The sequence below is a fragment of the Apus apus genome, chromosome 4 (assembly GCF_020740795.1).
Source record: "Apus apus isolate bApuApu2 chromosome 4, bApuApu2.pri.cur, whole genome shotgun sequence".
NCBI lineage: Eukaryota > Metazoa > Chordata > Aves > Apodiformes > Apodidae > Apus > Apus apus.
Window position 1 is genome coordinate 25,254,100 of NC_067285.1, and position 25,391 is coordinate 25,279,490.

Here is a 25,391-nt window from a genome sequence, read left to right on the forward strand (position 1 = left end):
AGAAACTTATACTGTTACACTAGAAGGAGCATTTAATTGCAGAGGTGAGAAAGCAATCCTCTTGCTTATGATGCCAGTTAAAAGAGAAAAATGCAGGATGCTGGGGAATATGAGTTTTCTATACAGAAATAATATTTTTTTTTTCCCCCTCAGAAAATAAGATTTCACTGAGGCTTGTATGAGGAAGGAGCCAGTCTTTGATATTCAGGACCTTGCGACTGCCTGATGTGTTCTTATTTTTGCTCTGTGTTTTTTCAAAATATGAAATAACACCATGATAGTTTACAAACTGTGTGAAAATGTTGTAAATTCAGTAAAACTTGAAGCAAGCACATGTACATTTTGCGTCTATCTAGAATTTATCTAATAGTTATACTCAATTAAAATTTCATTCACATCCGCCAGGTCTGAACTCAGTGCAGTTACATTAGTGGGGAATCTGGCCCTTGTTTGGGATTATCGACATACCTCTCTTACTGCCTTGCCACTCCTCTCAAACTTATGTTTGCTATTATCTGTTCTGCCAGCCTGGCTGTATAATGTACACCACCCTATAGCACCCGTCCATTCTGAAAGGCAGTAAAACCTGTTGTATGCGACTCTGTACTTTTCTTTTGTGTGACTGAATCGCAGATTTTATCAACTGCAGTGGAAACTACATCTCGTGCAAGAGTGTGTTCCAGCAGCCCCATGGGTCCACCTCAGTCTCTGAGGGCCTAGCAGAAGGCTTGTCTCTGCTGGATGGACCATCCGCAGGGGATGCCAGCCCAGCACTGTGCTTCCTACCACCTGTAGCAGCCATGTTGCTGAGTCTTCCTCCGGCCAGGCTTGTGCAGCTCCGAGATTGCGGAAGTATTATGGAGCGTTTGGTTTGCAGTACTGCTGGCTTAATCTGATGGCTAGGGAGAAAAAGCAGTAACCCTGGCTGACAGGCTGACCTTGAGCTCGTATTGGAGGAGTGGAAGTCCTGTGAAAAGCACACACACCTTTTACTTGTTTGAAGTGGATTCCCTGGGGAAAAAAAAAAACAACACAACAAAAAAACAACATGAAATCTGACTGCTTTTTTGTGGAATCGTTTTTCAGAGAAGAGCTGTTCTTTGATATCTGCGATGGTTTGCTGCTCGGATCTGTCATGTTTGTAGGCTCTCTCTGCTGAGGTGCTTACAAAGCAGTTAAGTGACTGTAAGCATGGCAAGGAAAGTAGAGACCATTTTTTACGCTGAAAGGAATTTTTCTGGAGAGTATTATTTTTTTTAATCTAAGTCCTCCTTTTTAGCTGTTTCTGTTTGGTTTTCGCTGGAACATGCGGGCAAGCTTCCTTGCAGCAGGCCCTGGTGCGCCTTTAAGAGGTGGAGGTGCCTTTGTACAGGTTGTGCAGGGGAAGGAAGTGGCTCTGCACCTCAGGAGGCTGGCAGGAAAAGGCTGGTGGTGCTCGGCTGCCCACAAGTTAAACTGCCAGTTTTCCCTCCGAGGAGCAAAAAAAAAAAATTAAAAATTGTCACGTTTGCTTCCCTTCTGTTTATTTTGTCTTTGTTTTGGGGGTTTGGTTTGTTTCTGTGACACCGGCAACTTAAACGCTGTCCACCAAAGGCTGCATTGTAGCAGTATGGTTTGTGAAACTTGTTTAAAACTCTTTAGTGAGCCGTGCTGAACTCGGAGCGGCGTGGGAAAGGGCGATGCTCTCGGGAGCTATGGGCGGCCGACACAGGTGAAGGCCTGAATTAACTCTTCCAAAACCCCAAGCCAACGACCCAAACAGGGTTGTCCCGCTGGTGACACGGATGCCAGCTGGCAGCCCCGTGCCCGCCTGCCTCAGTTTCCCCTCCGCAGCGGAGGGCCGATGCCCAGCGGGAGCGCTGCGCCGGCCGCTGGCGGCCGCCGCTCCAGCCACGGCTCCGCCGCCCGCCCCGCGGGGCCGCCCGCCCCGCCGCTGCCTCCGGCCCCGGCGCGGGGCGGTGGCCGGTCCGGAAGGAAACTCCCGGCCCCGGGGGCCGCCCGCCCCGGGCGCTCCGCCGCCGCCGAGGCTGCTCTGGACGGTAATTAGCGTGACTAGTTTGATGGATTCAGTCAACAGCATTCAGCAAACAGGGAGGGGGGGAAACAAGTGTGTAAGATTCCCCAAATCTAAAGACTTTTAAGCCCCGGTGCCCTTAATGGTTTGTTATGTGGGCTCGAGCAAGTATTGCTTCCAGTTAATTGATCGAGGGGATTTTTTTTAGTATTTTGGCTGGGTGCCAGAGACAGAGGCTTTGTCCTAGCGTTTTAAGCACCACCCCTCCTTGCAAGTTTGAAATGTGAGCTGCCTGGGTGTTTGGTTTTTTTTGTTGTTGCTGTTGTGTTTTCTTTTTTTTTGCTCCTCTCTATTCCTCCCTCTCCTTCTCTCTCTGTCTCTCTCTCCCCCCCTCCCTTCTGGCAAAGTGGCTGCGTGTGTGTGCGTGCGTGCATGAGTATGAGAGAAGGAGGGAGAGGTGTAATGGCAAGGCAAGAGATGGATCACTAGAGACAGAAAAGAAAACCATCAATATCAGTAACATGCAGCTGAGGTGAGATTTTTCTGAGTGTTTGATTTTCTTAAAACCCTTTAAGAAGATTTAAAGCAGCCTTCTGCCATGCTGTGTGCTGAAGACGTACTCCTAAGCAATGTCAGAGGGATGCTTACATGCATATTGCCGTTTTAGGTCTGTTCGCGTACGTGTGAAGTTTTAAAGCTTAACCTGATTCTCTTTATTGTCTCTAGAGGGTTGTAGCTTGAGCACAAATAGCCTGTTGGCAAGTACGGCATGAGCCCATTAGCAAGACTCCATCTGTGATTGGTTTTGCCTGGAAACCGGGAGACAAGCAATGAATAATTGATGTGTGTTGTGCAGTAGCTGGACAGGCAAAGAGGAGAGAGAGAGGGAGAAACAGAGCAGGGTGCCCTCAGAGGGGGGAGAGCGAACAAGCTTGAAAATAGCTACTGGCTGCCTTGTGCTGAGATGAAGGCAACCCCGGCTGTCTTTGTTCTGCACTGGCTGGTTTCTGCCTAGAAGTGTTTGCAGACATATGTGGCCTTTTTCTGCAGCAGAAGAGAGGCGGGCAAGCAGAGGAGGGGCAGCAGAGGAAGACTAGTTTTTTTGAATGCAATATAACTTGTGGGTAAGTTGGTTTCTTGGGGGGCGGGGGCAGCGTACGTGTGTCAGTGGGGACGGGGGTGTGCGTGTTCGCCTCAGCCAGCCTGGGAGTGTGTGTGTGTGTGTGCGTGCGTGCGTGCGGGAGCGGTGTGTGCCAGCGCGGGAGCATGCTGGGTAAGGCAGCGCTGCGTGCTGTCAGGGGATGGCTGCCCGCGCTGCCTGCCTTGGGAGCGCCCCGAGGAGATCTGGGGGGGCGAGAACCACATTCACGGGTTGCTAATTTAGCGGGGGTTTTCCATATTCTTATTTTAGGGGCTGAACTGTTTACGTTTTTACAACTTATTGTATCTGCACTCATAAAACCTAAAGGCAACAAATAGTGTTTATCAGTGGCATTTTCTCCAACTTTCGCCTGTCTGGCGCTGTCAAAACGTGACGTGCTGCTCTGCGAACAGCAGTGGCACCATTTCATTTTTCCTCTATTTGTAAAGACCTTGTCATGCAGAACTCGTATCTGTGGTAAGTGGTTTCAAAGAACCCAAAGAAGTACAGGTACCAATGGCATTCTTGGGCATTCAAGTGGACAAGTTTTTTGCCCTGAGTGTTGAGTAATGGCAAGTGTCTTTCTTTGCCTATGGAAAACAAAAGAGGTTATTTGCATATGATTTATGGAGTTTCTAGAAAGTTTCAGACTAGTAATGCCAGAGTAGAATTTGGGGTATCGGTTTATTTTTTGGTTTAGTTACTTGGATTAAAGCAAATAATCACTTAGAACTGAATAAAATGGCATATATTGATGTACAGCAAAAAAATAAATGCAGGAAATCTATACATCTTCAGTATTTGCAACTCAGACATTGACATCATGGTTTCTTGGGGGAAGAGACTTGTTCTTGTAGATAGCAGCTCTTCAACCAGAAATATCACTGCATAAAGCAAAATAGACTTTGTCTAAAGTAGTGTCAGTGATCCTTTGTGCACTGAAGTTACTGTGAAAACGAGTGTTGGCTTCAGTCAGACAAACTACATCATCAGAGTTCAGGTGAGCCTGTGATAAGACCTATCTGAAAACCTCTTGGTATCTGTCAACTTTTGATGAAATAAATGCTCCTTGCAGACAGATCTGGTGGGGTGAACTGGCCAATTGGAACCCCCATTTGTGATAGCTTACCTTGGCTCATAAAGCTACAGATGGTGATGTTTGTTGTGCTAATCTATAGATTTTTGAGACAAAGGTTACTGTGGAGGCAGTCTCTTTGAAGTAGTCATGTCTCAATCAAATTAAGCTAACCAGGTCATTAGGCTGTGGTGACCTGAGAGAAACAATTAGTGGGGCTGAAACACTACCTGGGAATGGAAGTACATAAAACTAAGATCCAAATAAAATTGCTATATGTTACCTAGTATTTCCTTTAATTTTCCTCAAGTTAATACTTTATTATACTTACATTGGTAAAGAAAATAATTACCAGCAGCTAGTCATGCATAAAAGTAGAAGCTTTTCTTAGTCAAGTGAAAGCATGTTTCCTCTACTGTTAGCAGTCTGCTTAGCAGGATTTTGTTCCTCTTTTTGCTTAGCGTTTAAATCAAGATGGCAGTTAAAGTGCAGTAGAACTTGAGAACAGAAGTCAAGTTTTATGTAAATGTACTTGAGAAGAACTCAGTCAGTAATGCTTCATAGTTTGAGTTTCAGCCAACAGGAGAGTGTTACCAAAGGCTTAGTTTGGAATTTATGGGGAAAAAAATATTTAAATAATTACATAACGTTAATTTGATTCTCATCTACCCCACTTTTGCCCCTTTCTGGAGAAGCTATGTGAAAACCTATGGGCAATGCAATTACATTTCACTAGTAAGGAAGTCATCTGAACATGCAAGGTACAGGATCATGGTAACAATTGAAAATACTAGTTATGAGAGAGGTTTAAAGCTTACTCTTAAGCCTTTAATCTTGTGTAGATTGTAGTAGAACGGGTGAAAACGTAAAATCTCTGCATGTCAGTGTCTTGGTGGTCCTGGCAGAACTGTTGCTGTGTTTATACTTGAGCGAAACACATGCACAATGAGAGAGTAATAGACAATACTTTAGGCTCAATTAATAAGCAGTTTGTTGTTTTAGTAGCAAGTACTATATTCATTACAGTGAAATAATTTAAAGGTAATAGTTTGGCAAAACAGGCCTTCTGTTGCCATAAAGGTTAGTATAGCAATTAGATTAAGACAGTCTCTGAATTACTAGATATGTAACTAAGATGAGAGAATAGGTTTTTTGATGCTACAAGGTAAGCTGAGGACACAGAAGTTCCTGTGTTTGCCTCAGTTGTCACTGAAGCTGCGACAACACTGGGCTGCTTTCACATGACCAGGACACCAACAAAAGGGATATTACTGATCACAGCAATGAAAAAAATCTTACTAGACTGCAGCCAACAGGAAACTGTCACTCTATGGGATTTTACAATTGTGATTTCTTTTATTCTCTCACAACAAAAGACATAACATTCTGTTAAAACTGCAGAAGAGCTAACTAGGGAAGGAGCTAACCAGGTGAAAACAAACCCAAAATGTTACCATGTGAACGTTACTAAAATGTTGTTCCAGAGATCTCAGTGAAGATGCTCTCTTACTTTGTTCTCTCGGTTTGAGAGCTGAGACTGCCACAGGAAATACCTTCCTCTGAGGCTACTCTTGCAAGTGGAACTTCTGGTTTGTCTTGAGTGGAACAAGTAGAAGAAGCAGCTGTTAACAGACAGCCATGAAACTGCTTGTAAGCAGCTGAACAGCAAGGCTTTTGCTCAAGGGGCAGGGGAGAAAAGGTGCAGAAAAATGGTTCAGCACTGCTCAGCTATTACTACATTGTAGATCAGAACTATCCAAACTAGACCTGGGTGATCTACTCTAAGTATCAGAGTCCTAGGTGGTCCATGTGGATAGCTGTGCAGGCTGAGTGGATGGTTTACTACCTCTGATACCCTGCAGGTTACAGTATATGGTGCAGCACAGACATATTTTGGGAGTTTTAAAAATAGTGCTGTAACTAATTACCCCACTGATCTCTGACTTTTCTAGTTTGCTGTGGTGGTTTTCCTTGCACTGCCTTTCCAGAAAAAAAACCAGAAAGTTCTGTGAAAAAAACACTAGACATAGCATCTGTTTCTCTGTGCTGTGGAGCTCCTGATTATTTCTTTGGAGTGACCAAAACAAACAGATCCTTACAAAAATAGCTAAAAGTTAACACACTGGAAAAAAAATATATTATGTTAATATCTCCTGACTCTTCTGATGGCAGGATAGAGACGGAAATTTCGTGAGGTATATCTGCTTCTGGGTGCTTTAGCAAAAAGATATTTAGGTATATAAACCAGTTGTTCAAGAAGTAGCTGAAAATCTACTTATTCAGTGTTAGAACAATTTGAAGTTGCTGAACAAAACCTTTTAAGCCAGAATGTAAAAGGACGAGCTAGCCCTCAGCTGAAATGGATGTTTCAATAATTATCAGAGGTACACCAATGCACAGTAAAGCAAAGCAGTAATAGCTTTTAAGGGATATTGAAGAGGGCATATCCGTTCATCATCAATGAGAAAGCAGCCAGCCAGTCTGGCACATACAGAGGCTCTTTCACAGAGGATTCAGTAAGGAGACAAGAGAACACAGGCAGGTTATTTTCCACACTTCTAATTGGAAGTTCCCTTAAGAATTTTCTTCTTAAAATCAAGGTAATAGTTATAAAAAAGAGTGAGTGACACTGGGACAGTAATTACGTCAGCAGTGTGGAAGGCTGCTGCTCAGCCTGCCTATAAAAAATGTTACACATTTCACCAGTTCCTGACCTGGATCATTCTCTACTGTCTTGCATTCTCTGCAAGGTGTTACTAATCCTGATTCTTAGTCTGTTAGGGCTCATTCTATTGACAGTAATCCAGTGTGACCCATGGCACTTTTACCTATGACAGAAAAAAAAAAAAAAGTTAATTTTGTTCTCAGTTGTCTTTATTAGTACCAATAAAATGTTCAGACACCCAGGTAAGCTCATAATTTTTGTTGTAACTGAAGTACATCTCTCACCAGTCAGTTTGTTTAATAACCTGTAACATTCGTTTATCAACTTGTTATCCTCTAACTGAATTTTCTTGTTAGTAGTTGGTGTTCTTTGTACCTCCTCAGTGCCCCTTACATCACTTCCATGCCTTAAATTTCAGGAGGCAAACAAACTGGACTCTTGTCCATGTGGACATCCTAGAAGCAGACAAAACCCCACAACTGTTGATAAATACAAGCTCCTTAGAATACTATTTGAATATAATCTTGTAGTACCTGGATGGGTTCCTTCTTTCACATGTTTACCAATAAAACTATTTATACTGGATTCTCAAAAACATTCTGACCTACTGTAGTTAAAAATTAAATGAGTAGAAGTTCAGCAGAATCATAGCTAGGGCAACCTGGGATGCTCATAAAAATCACTACTTACTCTTGGATATCTTTTCTTGCTTGAGCCCAAGAAGGTAACAGAAGAGAGCTAATAGGAGATTGTCATATGGCTCTTTTCAGTACTCAATTAGCTCTGGTAACTCGCTTTATTAACCTGTTATTTGTTTTAGAAGTTTAGTATATTTAACATTTTATTAACAACCTTATTTCTGCATTAGTAAGTAGTAGGAAAAGAAAATAATACCGGGAGGTTTTTTGCCACTTAATCATATTCTAGCCAGACTTCAAAGAAGGGTGTTAACAGTACTTCTACTGTCGTATCTACCGACAGTATCCAACTGTTAATGAAAGTTGAGTTTTTCAAGCATTACCCTAACACCATGGCTTTCAGAGGAGCTTGTTATGATTTACTTACTCATACAGATTGCAGTGGCTTATGTACTCTTGATCCTGCTTGATCTGCCAGCAGTATTTGCTTCTATTGATCACAGGCTGTTACTTGACTGCCTTGAGCAGCTTGCAGGTCTCCCAGGTTCTGTTAACATGATCTACCATGGATATTTCTCCACATTCTCAATCCATTGCTGTCAATAGTTTTAACTCCAACCTTCCTCCTCAGACAGATGTGCCACAGGGTTGTGTCATCCCCTTTGTGTCTTGATAAGTTTGGCAGTACCTTAGTGAACTTCAGTGCTGTAACTGGGGTTCTGTCCAGATTTGGCTTTATCTGTTTTATAATGCATGTTTGGCAGTGTGCCTGACTGTCATGTTGGGTTGTAATTGGGTAAAACCTTCTCCCATCTAGGTATAATAAAATGGCATATTTTTGGAAGTGAGCACTGGTCCTTTATGTTGCTATGTACCTTTTAATCCATATTCATTCCTACTGTTTTTCTAGCAGTAGGGCAATTGAGAGATAAATCTGGAAGAAATTTATAAACCGTGTTGTCTCCTTACACATAGACAAGCACTGTTAAATTATCCTGTTTCAGCCAGCTTTCCAAATATGTTTTCTAACTGTTCCACAGGATGGAAATGCTGTAATTCCTTAATTGTCTGATTTACCTGGAAGTTCCTTAAAGTGACTATCTAATGTAATTTGTGACTGTCAAAAAATATGCTTCTTTAGACAAAAGTTAAAACCAGAAACATTCATGTAAGCTTTTATATGGTCTTAGTCCATTAGAAACCAGAGACTTTTTACTAAATGACTTTCTGTCTTGTGAATATACCTTTAAGCTCTTTGAAAAATAGAATAGATGGTCCTTGTGTACTTGTGTTTCTGGCTTTAATTTGAGGGTGACCTTCATTTGAACATGCAATTAAACTTCTGTCGTTTGTGGCTCCTTGTATCATCTGCATGGAGAAAGGGCCCAGCAGATGGCGTTTGAGCAGAAAGACGAGGTAGCCGGTGGCTGGCTTTTTCAAGAAGCATTTGAGATGGAGACGATGACCCGTTGTTTTCACCATTCCATATAGACACTTTTACATTTAGTGAGACTGGATGTTTGCCTTGTGGTTTGCCTGACACTTAGTGTGCTGCTGCTTTGTCTCTCCATCTACAAAAATTATCTGGGGGAATTTCTTTTCTCATTGAGAGAGTTTTGAACTTGAACAGTTGATCATTAGAGTATAATACTCCATTATCTTGGATTATGTGTTTTGCAATAAGCAGAATAGAAGATACAGTTTATAATTTCTGCTTAATTAGGAGTAGATTACAAGAGATCAGAAAAAGGAAGTTTTAAAGTCTCATCTTCAGTGTTGACTATAAATGGCTCACTTGAAAAATGAGTCATGTTGCAAAGGCAGAAATGTCCTTCTTGTCAAATAATTGTAATCTAAATTGTTATAGAGAGCTAAATGATTTATTGATGCCTATTTCTGAGGCATTTACCTGCACGTGTAGCCAGCCCATTCAATTTATTTTGGCTTGCTGACCAATTAGCAAGCTATTTGTATGTCAGATTTGTTCAGCAGTAAACTCCCTCCTCCTTACATATTGAACAGCTTTTAATTTAATTATTTGTGGTGTTGGCAATTTATTATCCAGATAGATGTCACTCAGAGGAGCTCTTTTAAAAAAAGAAAAGACCAACTTGAAGATCTCTTTGTGAATATCCTGATAGTGCCATATAGGAGAGAGCATGTAGAGCAGCTTTCAAGTCTTTTCTACACACACAGGCAGTGGTCTGTGCGATAACTTCCTTTTTGTTAACTAGTTTGGAATATGAGATATTAGGTGTTATATTTAGTGATTGCATTAAAGTTTACTCTGTGTTTGTGGGCATTGTCATTGTAACTAGATACCTTCAAGGAATGAGCAATCAAAATTACATGTTGAATGTTAACTGCATAAATGTTTCATAAATACTCTCATGCACAGTTGAAGTGTGTGTTGCCCCCTGCAGTGATTACACCACTGCTCTTGAGTACGTTTTGAAGGGGATTTAAGGCAAAACTGTTGTGTCTTGCTGAATTGTTTTAACTGTTGGCTTAGATCCTAGTCAGGGTGAGGATCTGAGTGCTACTTTTCAAAGTCAAAATTCTGTAGTTGTTACATCAGAGGCAATTGCAGGCTGCTTGACCTTACCTGCCAGAAAAGTCCCCTTGCGTTGCTGCTGCTCTGTGCCACTGTCGCTGCTACTGGCTGCACAGCAGCTGCTGGTGTTTCCCAGCTGAAGAGGACTAATGAAATCTATTGTATGGATATATTTTTTTTTTAACCTTAATTAATCTGGTCTCTAATTTTGAGTAACATATGAAATTCAAGCTTTGATAGAGTGAGGAGGGTTTTCAAGTCATGTGAGCATGCCTGGTGCTGGCCACCCTGGCCACCTGGTTCTACTCAGGCTCCCTGGGACTGCAGCTGGTGGAAAGACAAACTATTTTTTCTCCTCTCAAACAGCATCAGGATTGTTAGTTAACATCCTTGGCACTGTCCAGGTTGGAATGTTTTATGGTCTTAGATCTACTTAACCTTTAATGTTTTCTGTCAACATCTGTCATGATCTGGTGGCCTATGGTCAGTAAAATGTGTCCTCGCAGGCTGCCAAATACCGTAATGGAATTAGGCCTTTAAAATCATCAGACCTGTCAAAGGGGTTTATAATCCTGTGAGAGCTTAAAGTGGTTTCTTACCTTCACTTAAACACATTTGACCTGGTGGAAGTTGCTTTTTCTTGCATGTTTTGTTTGTACTTAGTATTAATACCTTTAAAACCGGGGGGGGGGGTTGAAGAAAAAAATAAATTTCCTTGTCATCTTTAGGAGGAGTCCTCTCAGTTCTGTCCCAATTGTCTTTTTTTCTTTTTGGCTTATTTTATCTGTTTTGCACTTGTAGATTAAGCTCTGCAGATATTTCAGCAGTAATTTGTTCCCTTCAGGAAGGGAGTAAGGACACTTCATTATGTATGTTAGTCAGTCAGTGTACACCAATGGCTGTCATGAGTCAGGAGGAAATGTCAGATTTGCTTTGGGGAGGAGGGGTCAGGCTCAATGTAGTGCTCCCAGGAGGTGCTGGAAACTAATGTCTTCTGCAGAGTGAATGTGGGAAGGACAGTATCACTGCACTCATATTTACCACCTCTCTGCTTCATCCTGAGCAGTCAATAGTACTTGAGATGCAAGATGGTTTACCTTTTGCTGGTTAGATTTATGTTCTCTGTTGAAATGCTGAAAGTAGTTTTGTAGCACCTTGGTGGTCTCTCGGTGATTATAACACAGAGCCTTGTGGTATGTAACACTGTAAGAAATTTTGTAATGTTTCTGAAATGAGAAGTATTACATGTGTCATATCCAACAGAAATTGAAATGTGCAGTAGAAGAGGTGATTTGACCATGTCACACACAGCCTGTAGCTGAGTTTGGCAAGTGACCTTATCTGAGCCTGTTTCCTGAGTCCCACTTAATAGCAGCTTCCTGTCTTTGTGAGGTTGCTGCATCTGAATAGTTTGCTCCAAATTATTCCAACTTGTTAATACTGCTTTTTTTTTAGTTAAACTTAGTTCGACTTTGGCTTCTGAAGTAGGACCCTGCTGACTCAGTTTCTTACCACCAGCAGGGTCATGCAAGATGAGGAAAGAAAGCTAATAAAATACTGCTGTTTGAAAATACATCTTGTTTGAGACCTTGTACAGAAGTGACAGAGAGAAAGGCACTGCAGCCATTTCATTTGCAAGGAAAAGACCTTCCATTGCACAGATTTTTTTTCTTTATGTCTCCACTGTTCTATGGCACAGTCAAGCAAGGTAAAAGAAAATGTGGTCCCTGCTACTAAGCTGTATATATGTATTAGACCCATAAATGAAACAGCATTTAAAAAACCCGTTTGGGTTGTCTGAGGTGACATTAATTGGGATAGATGCTAGAACAAATTGGCCTCTGAGCAAGGAGAGCAAGTAGACAAATACCCATTCTCCAAGAACAGCAACTCGTGCTGCATCTTTAGAGTAATTGCACTCAATACTAAATCCTGAGCTGGAATACTTCAAAATTTTGACCCTCTGAAAGTAACATGTCTAGTTCTCTTTTTTTTGGCCTACAAATCCAAATAATCATCCAGGGCCCTCAGTGCACTAAGCAAGAAGGGATGGAGATGCAGGAATGAAATCAGTCATCAGGCAGCCCTGGAGCATGTCATGAGGTGGGCTGTCCCTTCTTATCCAAGAGCTTGAGTATACTGATGGGTTATATTTTTACTTCATTACAGTCTAGTGAATGATCTCATTAGTTGTTGCTTGCAGATGCAGAAATTATGAGCTTGTGGTAGCAAGACAGACGTTACATTGGTTTTTTTGCTTGTCTTGGGATACAAGTGATAGACATGTCATTTATGGTTTTATTTTTGAATAAAATTGTCTGCAGCATTTTCAAAGGGTTCAAAGGAGCTTAGAATAAATTGCCTAGTGGAACAAGAGGATCCCTTCCAGGCAATGGCTGCCCATTGGTGAGAATCCTGGGAAATGGGCATTTTAGAGGTTGTATAGCTGTCTTAAGAAGTACCTAAAGTGTTGCTATTTCTGATTTCATGGCAAAGACATGATAAGACCTTGGAAAAATGGGGAGCAATAAATGTCTCCTTCCAGTACTCACTGTTGTTTATTTGGCTGGATCACAAAGAGCTCAAATACTTACTTTTAATAGTTTTTATCAAACAGCAAGGAAATGCAGTTTATACAGTCAGTGAAGCAGCTTTCCACAGTGCCAGATTGCTCAGTCATGATTCTCTGCTGTATTCTTCTTAGTGTCAAGTGAAGAAAAGTTTATGTAGCTCACTAGAAAATTAGACTATGTCAACGTTCAGGTTATTTAATCCTCAGTGTTGTTTCCCACTTGCAACAGTTTCTGTTAACAGTATGTTTCCATGTTTTGTTTTTCTCAGTTGTGTCTCTCCTGTAGCTAGAGCACATGTGCCTTAACCCGGATGAACACTAAGAGTTTGCCTAAGTCATCCAAAATACTGGGTAATAGATATTTCATTTGAAACATGCTTTTAGTTTTTCAGCCATTTAATCAGTTTGAGGATGTACAAATTGATAAAGGTGTCAGAGTGATTCAAAGCAGATTGAAATGAGGGAATTTATTTGAATGAGGCAGAACCTGATCATAAAATAATACTGTATGCAAGCTAAACACTTCTTATTTTACTGGAGTCCTAAGTAGTAGCCTGAGTATTTCTTTCACAGCTCAATTCTGCCTACTTCTAACTCTGTACTTAAAATATAATGGCCCTTTCCCCTGATATCGTCTAACATTTTGCTCCTGTGCCTGCATTTGTGCAGTGTCCTGACTGTCAAAATGTCTGACTGCAATATAAAACTTAGTCTTAATGTGAAAGTAATATTTATTATTTATTGTCTTTATACTGAAATGTCTCTATTTGTTGATCTTCACAAAGCATGTAAAACATGGTAATTTTTTTCAAAATCTCACTTTAAATAGCACTTGTTAACTTAAACTAAGGGCTGATTGTGGGGCTCAGTTTTATATTAGTGGAATCACCATAAGCCACTCTTCTAATTATGCCATTTCAAACTGTTGTACAGTTTCACTTGTAGTATTTGGCAATTATTTGAGTCTTCTTCAGAGGTCTTTAGATTGTTAACAGACTGAGGCATTTAAAACATTTTTTACCAGTTGTCACTGTCTAAAACTGGAGTCTACAGTTGTGTTCTCCCATATGTATTTTCATTGTTTGCCTAATCTGTTTTGAGATGAGTTTCACATGAATCAAGACCCTAGGGGGGGAAAAAACCCCCACATCCAAGTGGCTCTCTCCAGAAGCTTCTGCTGAAGATTTCATTGATGATGAAGATATTTCTGGCCTGTCCTTAACTCCCCTTTTTCTTCCTAATTACACTGGAAGTTGAAGATCGTGTTTCATACTGCATGAGTAATACTACCTACGTATACCAGCGTTGACTCAAGTGACAAAATAATCCATAATCAGTTTTCCTCCCTTGATTGTAGTCTCCCTCTTAAAAGCTGGTGTCACTGTTTGACTCAGGTCTGACAACAATGCTCTCGATCCCCTCCCCCTCCCACCCAAGTAGGGAAGGAGAGAGAGAAAAAGAGAGAGAGTTGGCTGGATTGAAAACTAAACTACACAGCTTTAATTAAACACTAATGATATAAGAAAATATATACAATTATATACAGATATGTTCAGGTATGTGCAAGAGCCTCTCGCCTCCCTCCACCCCCAGCAACTCCCACCACACTCCCCTGAGCTGGAACAGTCCTGAGAAATCCCGGAGCTGCTGCTGGAGAAAGCAGAGAGTTACGAGGGTCAGGAGAGCTCGAGCCTAAGGGTCGACGGTGATGGATGGACGGAGTCCTCCCCGGACACCGGCCATGGACGGAAGAGAATGGAAGAAGAAGGAAGGAAGTTGTCTTCTGTGATCTCTGACTTTCCTCTGAGCTTATGTAGATATATGGAATGGAATATCTCTGGCCAGTTTTGTTGTCTGTCTAACTCAGCCTCCAAGGAGGGGGTCACAGATCTCCCCGTAGTGTCTGAGCCGGCACAGTAAAGGTGTGACCTTGAAGCCCCAGCAGTTAGAAAAACATTCCACTGTCTTACCAGTTTTAGTTAGAACAGAGTGTTGCTAGTTAAAAGAAAGCTCACTGAAGAAAAAAAAAAAATCAGTAAAAAGGAAAATTGGCTTCATCCTGGCTCAAACCAGGACAGCTGGAAGATAGCTCTACCTGCGTAGGAAATAGACTAGACCTGTGTTCTGGTTTGACAGTATTGTTAAGTAAGTAGGGCAAAGAGAAGAAAGAAGGAAATAAAAGGTTACCAAACCAATAATTATTTGGTAATTATGGAATTGCTAACATTTTAAATCTGAGTTAAACCTCAGCTGCTATAAATTAGCCATCAGACCGGTAACTTCTGCCTATCTTGTTCAGCCCCTTTGTATTTTCTCACAGAGCTGCATATCCTTCCCTTTTCATAATCTGAGCTCTGAAAATGTGCCTGCTCTCCTCTGAAATTCTGTTTTACATGACATGATAAAAGGCATGCACCTTTTGGGAGAAAGTTTTGTTACTTCATTTCAGTGATTTCTCCAAAACCTGGAAGCAAAGCATTAAGCTACAACAATAAGGAGTTTTGTGGAGTGAGGATGAGATCACCTGAAGTGACACCTCCACATAAAAACTTGTTTGTGCATGGAAGTATCATTATATGTGCTTATTTATAACTCTCAATACACGCAAAAGTGCTAGGGTAGGTATAGTTCTACAACAAAAATGGTCCTGCGCTGATGCAGCTTGTTTCACTCAAGGAATTAGGATAAGCTATAAACTAGCAAGATCACTTTTCTTTGCTGATACAAACTATATTTGCAGTAGGCACATATATCAAGCTTTCTGAGGATGGTTGTGCTGGCAGGATATCTATTTGAACGGTTACAAGGAATGGAAGAGACAAGAAACATACTCCTGTAAGTAGCTACATCTCTTACTGCTTATGTGAACTTTGCAACCTTTTCACTAAGCACTGTTTTCTGGGTAACACTCTGTTGCTATCTCCAGCTGCTTGTTCAAACTCAGATTGTGCCTTTAGTTAGTCAGTGTAGTTAGTACAAAAAAGTATTGGTAGCTTACAAGGTTAGTTAAGGCATTTGTTCTAGCAAACTTGTTTCAAAAGACTGTCCTTGATAATCTTCAGTATCTCCCTTTGAAACATTCCTGTTGTCCATAGCATCAGTTTTTGAGTCATGGATCATCCATGAATAAGAGTAAACCTACCTGGTGTTACAAATCCTGTAGGGGTAAAAGGACTGGCTTTTAAAGATGGATAAGCAGTTGAACGACACCAAAACTTTATAGACTCATTCATGAGTGTCTTTTTGTCATTATGGAAATAGATAAATAAAGCTTTCCTCCTTGAAAGTCATTTTCATGATCAGTTTGATGCACACCTGTATGCAATTTGGAGGTTTCAGTCCAGAAGGGCTTGATCTCACCCTGAGTTTCATTTTGAGTTTCTGGTTCAGAGAACTGTCAAAGAAATGATGAAGTCAGTTTAAGTGATCTTGACTTTATTTAAATAGCAACATCTTCCATATTCACTAAATTTGCAGCTGCCCAAAACTGTTCGCCAAAATGCATCCCAAGGCCTCTTGCTCTTTCAGCAACCTCAGCTGTGTTTCCTTTGATAATTTCCCAAAGAAGCAGTTTAGCCTGGTTTCAGTATAAAAATACTCGAGCTCTGAGTGAAAACCATTTTTCTTACATTTGCAAGGCTGCTTGGTTGTTTTTGTGGGTTTCTTTCTTTTTTTTTGCTCTTCTGTGCAGTGGCCTAACCTTTGGAAAGAAATTGAGACTTGCGAGAGCAAGACATATTTGCAACTTGAGCAACTCGTGTCTGAACCACATCTGTGAGGTTTTTGTACAGTAATTAAAATGCAGTTGTGCCTTTTACTCAGAAATTGATGTGATCCATTTTTTTTTTTCCAGCCAAATGGTAATTCAAAGATAAATACTGCCGCTGCTCTTCATTTTCCAGTGTTGGCTTGCTTCTGTAGAAATGTGGTCATTTATTTATTTACTTACCTTTTGGGTTTTGGCAAATAAACCAGTATTTGAATCAAATAACAATGAATTGGGATGATCTGTCTCCCGTATTCTGACAATTTAAGTGTAATAATTATTTTCAGCATTTGATAGTCACTTGTCTGGAATACCATGTTTAGCCTCTTTAAATATCTTGTTTAATTCATCGGTAATGGCTTGTTGATGTTACAGTTAAGTGAATCCAAGCCATAAAATTAATCCACTGACTGACCAACCTGTTACCCAAGATGAAGCTAGAATTCATCCTCATTTGGAGCCAGTTTGCTGAGCAGTTTGCTTTCCCTGTAGGCCTAGGGAAATCTGTGCTGAGCTCAGAAATACAACGTGTCACTTCTGACCTATTCCCATGCATTGGATGCTTGCCAGCAGGGAGCCACAATGCAAGTTACTTTGGTTTGTGTGATGTAGATACTTTTTCCATTTGAAAATTATTTGTGTTTTCATCTGCATGCTGGTTACTTGAAATAAGAAGTTAAGAGTAAAAAAAAGTCAGTAATTTGCTTCAGTTTTAATAACTACAGAATTCAGCTGTTTACTATAAACTGAATTCTTTAATTTCTGTTAATGATTATTTAAAGTTTCTATATTCATTGGAACAGAGAAAGTGGGAGAACGTAAGTTCAGGCAAAACCTTACTGCTGCAGTTAAGTGAAACACACTCGGGACAGGGACCTGCTGTGTGGGAATGACCAGCATAGCAGCCCTGATCGCCCCCTACAACTTCGCTGAAGTTACTCCCTCTCTCTCTTTTTCTCTCTATCTGAGAAGGTAATGCCATTTCTGTCTTGCAGAGAGATAGGGTCAGTCAGCAGGAAAGGAGTTGTGTGGTCTCTTTGTGCTGCATAACTAAAAGTTCTGTTGTTAATCCAATTCCAGAATAAAGACAGCTGTATAACAACCAAAACATAAGTGGGATAGCCGAAGTCCATGAACATGGGAATAACAAAATGCCAATACATAAACCCTGGTAGGCAGCACACCTGAATATGATGTCAGTTAGGGTGAGGAAGAACTCCCAAAGTTAAAGATGACATTAGGTGAGAGGAAAATCAAGTGTCTAATAGCAGTATTGAAATTCAGAAGTGCTTTTTGCTTTAAAAGCTTGTATTTGCCAAGAGTGTTTAAGACTTTGAAAAGTTCGGCTAACAAAACTTTGAAGAGTTGAAGTATGAAGTGATACCAACATTTTGTCTCAAGTTTGAGGACAGGTTTTCAAGATTTCTCTCTTGCTCAGGGAAGGGACTGGCCAGTGTTATGAGAGGTCTGTGTGCGTAGGCAGATGGGCAAATGTACCTGCCTGACTTGCCTGCATGACAGCTGTACCCATTAGGCTGCATTTGCTATCTTAGTATCTCTAGTGCCATATGTTCTTTTTTCTTTAAATAAACAGGTATATAATACTTAGAACAGATGTGAACAGCAAAATGGCATAAGCACAAGAATGATTTGGAACAAGTCTCAAGTTATTAATCTTAATAGCAGTGCTTTTAACCAGTTTATGATAGAACTGTACTAGTATATACAGTCCAACCCCTTTGAGTGTCCCTGTCAACAGAAGTGTATCTTTAATCAACTTGTTTTTCTCTTTTTTATCTCTTGAGTTACGACTCGTTAGCATTTGTGATTCTGTCCTTTTTGGGCTTAGCGAGTTGCATGTTGCTTGCTAATATACTACTACAGGAGTGTTGCAAATTAGTTCTGTAGATGGTCTAGTCAGGCTCCACAACAGAGAGGCTCATGTGGCTGTTTTTGTTTTGTTTAATTTCACCAATTCAGATTCATTGAGGTAAATACTATTTTGAAATGCCTTAGAAAACAATGATATTAAAAGCATCAAATATAAACATGAAGGAATGAGCATTAAGTTACAGTGAAATGGCAGCTGGAAAGGTAATTGTGTAGGCAGCTACTTTATAGTGGGAAATCCAAAAACAGTTACACAGTATAATGTTGAGTTACACAGTATAATGTTGAGTTACACAGATTTTATTAAAAAAAAAATACCAGGAGTTTGTCAGAAGATTATAAGGGGTTTCTTCAGGGAGGGGTTCTTTGATTTCTGTGTGTCCTCAGTTCTCAAGTGTAGAAGGTTATTTTTTGTTTAGAGAGGAGCATCTTTGAAAACAGTGTCTGCTATTATGAGTCTGATCTTTTTCTTCCTTTTCCTTGTCTGCTACTTTTACCACATCTAGTTATGAACAAATATGGCTCTAAAACGTGAATGGGATTCTCATTATTCACTACCTACACTTGATTTCTCTTTCTTCCCCAACCTTGGTGTTAACAAGTCTTAGTTCATGGTAGTTTCCTCTTAGAATGTTTTAGAACATGCAATCTTAAGATAAAGGAGGATAAATAAGGGACCTTAAAAAGGCCTTTTTATAGTCGCTTATCAGAGTTTAATTAATTCCCATACTGATAAACATAAGGTAAGATTTGTGATACACAGTTCTAGATTACATTCTCCGTGACTGGTTTTAACCTGATTTTTTACTGCTGCTTGTGTATTTACACTTGTTCTTAAGGTATTAGGAGAAAGTAGCGTATCATAAATCAAGACATCAGAAGGCAGTTTAGGATACACCTTAGCATCTCTTGCTAAGATAGTTCCACTGGCCTGATTCAACATAATTTTGAAAGGGCACTACTTTGTAAGTTCACTGGGAGTAGGTAGCGCAATCCCAGATGAGCTGAGGAAAAATGTTGAGTGAATTTACTATGTGATTCCCTCCTTAAAAAAAACACTTTGGCTTTCCAGGGTGAAGCATGGGGATAAGCTCTCCACCTTGTTATATATTCTTCTCGATGAGCTGCTGTGGTTAAGTGGCCCAGTCAAGTCCTCATGTCCATCATAGGAAACATATGCTGTGGAACTGGGAGTGCAGAGGAGGGCTGAACATTTGACAAAGGTCTGTGCTTCTATTCTGCCCAGAAACAAAGGGTCACTTTGTGATGGAGAGGTTGATGTCAGCATTCTTGGTCCTAGAAAAGTAATTGGAATCCTACCTAGCAGATAAAATTCCATCCTTGCAGTAGTTGATGTAAGTGTTGCCATTATACTGGACATGATGAAGACTTTACCAGAGGAGTTAATTTCCCTGTACTTGTTTCTCCCATTTCCCATAAATGAAAGAGAAACTATTGGATAAATTCTGTCTCTTCAATTCATGTGTGTTTTAGTTTTGACATGATAGCTAGCAACTCCTGATACACATAGTATAATTAAACGTTTAGGTTTAAAATGCTGCCTCAGATACGAAAATGAACTAAGCGTATTATCAGTAAGACCTGCATGTGCCTCTCTTGTCTTTTGGACATATAATCTCTATGCATCATCATGCTTCTTCACATTCTATTAATTTTTTATGAGCTTCATCAGAACTGTTAAGCACAAGCTGTTTTCATGTAGATTATTTTTATGGTGACTAAACACTGAGAAAAGGAAAACAAATAATTGTCCCAATATACATACTGCCTGGGATAAACAGATTGGTTTAAAATGCACTGCTCCAGTGCTTTGTATAGGTTTGTATGATTCAGTTCTTAGTTTCTGGCCTTCAGTTTGCTAATCCTGATTTTTCAACTTGTCAGTCTTTTGAGCTAAGCCTGTTGCCTTTTTAACTAAAACAAGCAGTTCATTTATGCTGATTTCATTGAGGATAGCTCTGTTTGCTACAGATCCCGTGACTGCTGAGTGTCTTGATAGTCTATTGCTGGGGGCTTATGTCCAAGGCTCCTCAAAAGTTCAGCTGAGTTATGTGAACAAACTTCACTTCAGGCATGTCTTCATTGACACCTTCAAAGAACTGTACTGCTTTACTTGTGTCATATGTTCAGTTACATGTTTCTGGGTATTAAATTAAGACTAATTGATCTGAAACCCTTTAAACTGAGACTTAGCACACCTCAGATGTTTCACAGTTAAAGAAAGCAATAGAATTGAATGGCCAGCTAAATTCTGTGAACTGTGAAGGAGGATAGTACTTCTTGTTACTTTTGCTTGCCCTGTTGCCAATGCAAAGTCTAAGTAATTTATTGTCCCTATAATTGTAAGGCACATGGTAGTTGAACCCTTGGAGCTCTTGTCTGGTACTGTAATTGTTCATATTAACAAATATTAATTGATGCACCTCTCCTCGAACAAACTCTTCAAATGTCATGTTCTTAAGACTCCGATCTCTTGTCTGTGATAGAAGCCTTGCAATCAAAGTAAAAGCAGGGGTTTGCTGACATTCTAGTGCAAGTCAGCTGTCTTCCCCTGCACTCTTTTTGTAAATATGGTACACTGCCTCACCATCCAGCAGATCAACGAGGTCAGTTTGAGAAAGCAGATAAAAGACACAGCAGTGTCTGCCTGCTATTTGCACCATGCTGAATAGATTTACTCTGGTCATGTTGCCTGTGTGGGAGTTATTTTTTTTTTTAGTTCATCATGCTCTACTGTAGTCATTTGCACAAAGGATGCTTTTAAATGAGTAATAAGTGCTTTCCTGTTTGGCAGTTGGTTAAACTGAATGTTGTGTGACAGCTCTTTACAATTCAGTCATACAAGACCTAAAATATTCAAGACTGGTAGGAGGGCAAAAAGCTCTGTCTGGCTTATGCTGTTTCTAGGAAAAGGGAGTCTTGGGGGTAGGGGGGAAGCCCTGCGAAGACCTACAAATTATGCAGTGTTCTTTCCATCCATTAAAAGTTTCTCTTGTGACTGAATGAGGCTGTATTTTTTGTCTCACAAACAAATAACTTTTGCTACAGTTAGCTTTTCTCCAAAGCACACTTTCTGCGCTTATTCTATTTATTATTTAAAAAATACAGTGATAGCCTGACAGTGATCTGAGGGCCTGAGTCAAAATTCCAGTGTCTAGTTAGTCCTGTCTGTAGTAGTATTGCAGATCATCCTCCTGAGCAGCAAGGCTCCGTTGAGCCTGAAGCAGAGATCCTCTCTGTTTTAGAAGAAATTTTGTTCTCTCTCTTCTCATCTTCATACTGAGAACTGCCTCGTGCTTGCACAGAAAGTGAAAAGCTGAATCCAGTTCAGATTTCAGACTGTTGTTCTTTACCTTTCACTGCACTTTATAAGTAAGGCTATAAAATTGTATAGTTTCATTCTGAATTAAGATCATTACTGTAGCACATACACTTAGCTCATTTGAGTATGTGTCCTTCTGTGACCTCAGGACCTAATCTGAAGGCCAGCTTGAGATACATTAGTTTTTACTTCTGGAGCCAGTGGAGATCTGATATAGGGTACCAGTTTGCTTGGTTTCAGTTGCATTTCATCCTGCTACTTGCTCCAGGTATGAATTTATACCTTTGAGGTTTACCCTACCTGACTTTCATGTGGGAATAGAAGAATTTTGTGGCAGCTTTTGTGAGAATTTGTTGGTTTTAATTGAGAAAAGCATGTGAAGTACAGTCTGTTAAGATGACAAAATTTACTGACCTTTATAGAACACTCCTGATGTAGTATTTTTTTAACTACAGGATGGTCTAGTAGCTATTAAAACAAGTGTGTGTTTATCAGTTTCAGCATGGTTTTGCAAGCTTTGGCAATTATTTCTTAAGGCATTAACAGCACAAAGTCCAGTGTCCTGAGCTGTAAAAATTAAGATGTCTCGCAAAACATTAAAGTAACTTGTCAAAAGTTGAAAGGTGAATGGCTTTCAACATGATGTGCTGCAATATCTGGGAACTGTTGTTGGTGCACAGGTAAGAGGACTGGGCCACAGTGGATATGGAGACCCTTAAGGTCTCCAGCATTGTTGGCCTCTGTGAACTAGGCTGGTGGATTAGTCATTGCATGGGGCAGGACAAGCCTGTGAGAGGGAGGCTGGTTTGTTTGGTTTTCTTTTTGAACTTTTATCCGGTTAAATAGAGGTTGTCATGTCAAAGAACATCACTGCTGTAACTATCATGAATCCATAAACTTTTACTTGTTTAAAAAAAAAATTTAAAAATCTAAAAAAACTAAAAAAATCTATCCATGTGTTTTGCATGCTGGTGAGGGTTGTTGGGAATGTTACCGTATCTTATAGCTTGTCGGTGCAACCAGGACTTGTCCCATCACTGGCACCACCAATAAATTGCCTCCCAAGATTTTGTATTAATTGGAATTATGGGATGCATTGTCATGGTTCGTAACACCTGTGAAGAGAAGAGAAAAAAGGGATTTTGAAATAAAGTCATTAAAAGATGTCAGTCCTACAGTAGCTGAGTTTCATTACTTAGGAAATTGAATCCAGGGAAGGTTGGTGGTGTTTTGTTGGTTTTTGTTTGTTGTTGGTTTTTTTTTTCAAAGGAAAAATCTCAATCTTTGTGGATTTAAAGTGCTTGTCAGACATTATTTTAATTAGTCTTACAGATGTAACAGATTATAACATTGGAGCTCAATTTTAGGTACATTTCTAATAAAGGCAGGATTGTTAGGGCTCATCGTTCCCATCATGAGACTGTTTTTGGGTCCTTATGCTTTTGCTGGGTTTTAACAATTCAGGCGAAAATGTAACAAAGTAGGTATCTGCTCTGAAGGGAAAAAGGAGGGAGAGGAAAAAAAAGGGGAAGGAAAGAAGGAATATATATATATATATATTAGAAACTATATATGTATTTTAGAGAACAAGCTAGGCTTTTGTTATGGAAAAAATTCTGTTGACCTTTTCCTTCTAGATGGCTTGTTTCCCACATGACAAGATGCTGGTCTTTGAGTAGCAAAGTTGTCAGAGTTTTTTTGCCATATTAAAAAAATTACACTCAGAGCTGGCTAAGTTGATATGCAGCTGAATAACTGTGGTTTGCAAGTACTCACAAGGGACCTCTTTGGCTTTAGAAGAAAAAAATCTCAGAAGACCTCCTCATGGCTGGCCATGTTTGAACTGCTCCCAGCTCTGACTGCTAACCAGCATGTCCAGGCGCCCGCCCGACTTACCAGCTGAGCAGGCATAGCCAGACAGTGCCAGTGAAGCCAGACCTCTTCAGCAGCTATTACAAATCAGACTGAAAACAGAAATAGGTCATATTCTCAATGTCTAGTCATAACAGTTTGGATTTCAGATGCATAATATATCCATCAGAAAAATTACAGCATTTACAGTAGCAGATGTCTTCTTTTGTGGTGCTTGTCAGGACTTTAACATGTTCTGCTGTCAAAAGTATGAGATATTTTCCACCTGAAACAATATGGAAGCTGAAAGATTGCTTAGGTGGACCATTTTGAATTTATTGCTGTTGTACTGATCTAATATAAGTTAAATGCAATTTACTGTAACTACGCAAAATGGAATACTCATTTGTAGGCAGTGGAATTATACCCAGCTAAAGTGTTCAGATAAATGATTTTTTAATTCTTCATAGTTCATTTTTCTAGTATGAACAAGCTGTAACACCTGAAAATATGGTGATAGCAGTAGAGCTGTTGGAATGGATTTGAATAACGAGAAACAACAATCTCAATTTTTCCTTTAAGAATCAAAAATTTGTGATGCCATTTATTCCATGAGTTCCCTGTTCACTCCTTGAGTTAGCTGGTTAGAAGGGTGCATACAGAGAGATGCATCCCCTCAATCCCTCCCTTGAGGCCTGGAGCTCTGACTGATATTGTTACACAAGATATAAGAGCTAGCTCAGATACACTTGTGTTCTATCTCAACTTTCAGTTACTGAATAGTGAGTTTATTCTAATCTAGATGGGGTCAGTCTGCTTTCTGAAGCACAGTAACTGGTTAGAATAAGGCTTGGGGTAGGTGGAAGCTTATAATCAGCTCTTGACCAAATACCCAAAGTGTTTGTGTACTTTTAAACATTAGTCTCCTCAAGTTCAGCTATCACCAGTTAGACTTGAATTTGTAACTGAAAATTTGGGTTAATTGTAAATCCTCTAACAATCCCAATGTAGTTACTCTTTGTAGGAAGAATCACCACAGGTGACTTCTACACTTGTATGTAAAATACGTAAAATACCATGGGCTAATTAAAAAATAATCATTGGAGTTGGACAGTTAATACCCTGAAATGTTGCTTTCACTCCTGAGTCAAACCAAGCTGCAGGAGTTGTCAGTGTGGGAATCAGGTGTCCTCCCTTGCCAGGGCCTCCTGAGAGCTCATTCCTTTCTGGCCCTTGGTAGACAAAGGATTCGCAAACCATTTGTGCAGGGGGATTATGGGTGACATCTGAAATATGAGACTTTCACTTTCCACTGCTTATCCACCCCATTTCTCCCCTGAGCACATCTGCAGGTCTATCTTGTCTACTGTTCCCAAACACAAGCAGTGCCTTCCTACTTCTTGTGCCCATTACTGCTTGAAAGAGTCCAGCGCAGAGCCACAAAGATGATTAAGGGAGTGGAACATCTCCCTTATGAGGAAAGGCTGAGGGAGCTGGGTCTCTTTAGTTTGGAGAAAAGGAGACTGAGGGGGGACCTCATCAATGTTTACAAATACATAAAGGGTGAGTGTCAAGAAGATGGAGTTAAGCTTCTTTCAGTGATGACCAGTGATAGGACAAGGAGTAATGGATGCAAATTGGAGCATAGGAGGTTTAAGGCGAATATCAGAAAAAAATTTTTTTACTGTGAGAGTGACAGAGCACTGGAACAGGCTGCCCAGTGAGGTTGTGGAGTCTCCTTCACTAGAGACATTCAAAACCCGCCTGGACGCCTTCCTGTGTGATGTACTCTAGGTGACCCAGCTCTGGCAGGGGGGGTTGGACTAGATGATCTTTCGAGGTCCCTTCCAACCCCTAGGATTCTATGATTCTATGATTCCTG

General features: G+C 40.3%; 1 protein-coding gene across 8 annotated transcripts in view; it reads left to right on the forward strand.

Moving 5' to 3' along the window:
* The window catches only part of ZMIZ1 (zinc finger MIZ-type containing 1), a 345,681-nt gene that overhangs the window by 250,829 nt on the left and 69,461 nt on the right, over positions 1-25,391 (forward strand). The window contains exons 1-2 of one of the 8 annotated variants that reach the window (XM_051617537.1): positions 2,437-2,546; positions 3,068-3,138. The exons of 6 other annotated variants lie outside the window; for them this stretch is intronic. The gene's annotated coding sequence lies outside the window, so the exon portion shown is untranslated. Of the gene's footprint in view, positions 1-2,436; positions 2,547-2,903; positions 3,139-25,391 lie in introns of those variants that run through there. One more of the 8 variants, XM_051617535.1, reaches the window with a different exon arrangement.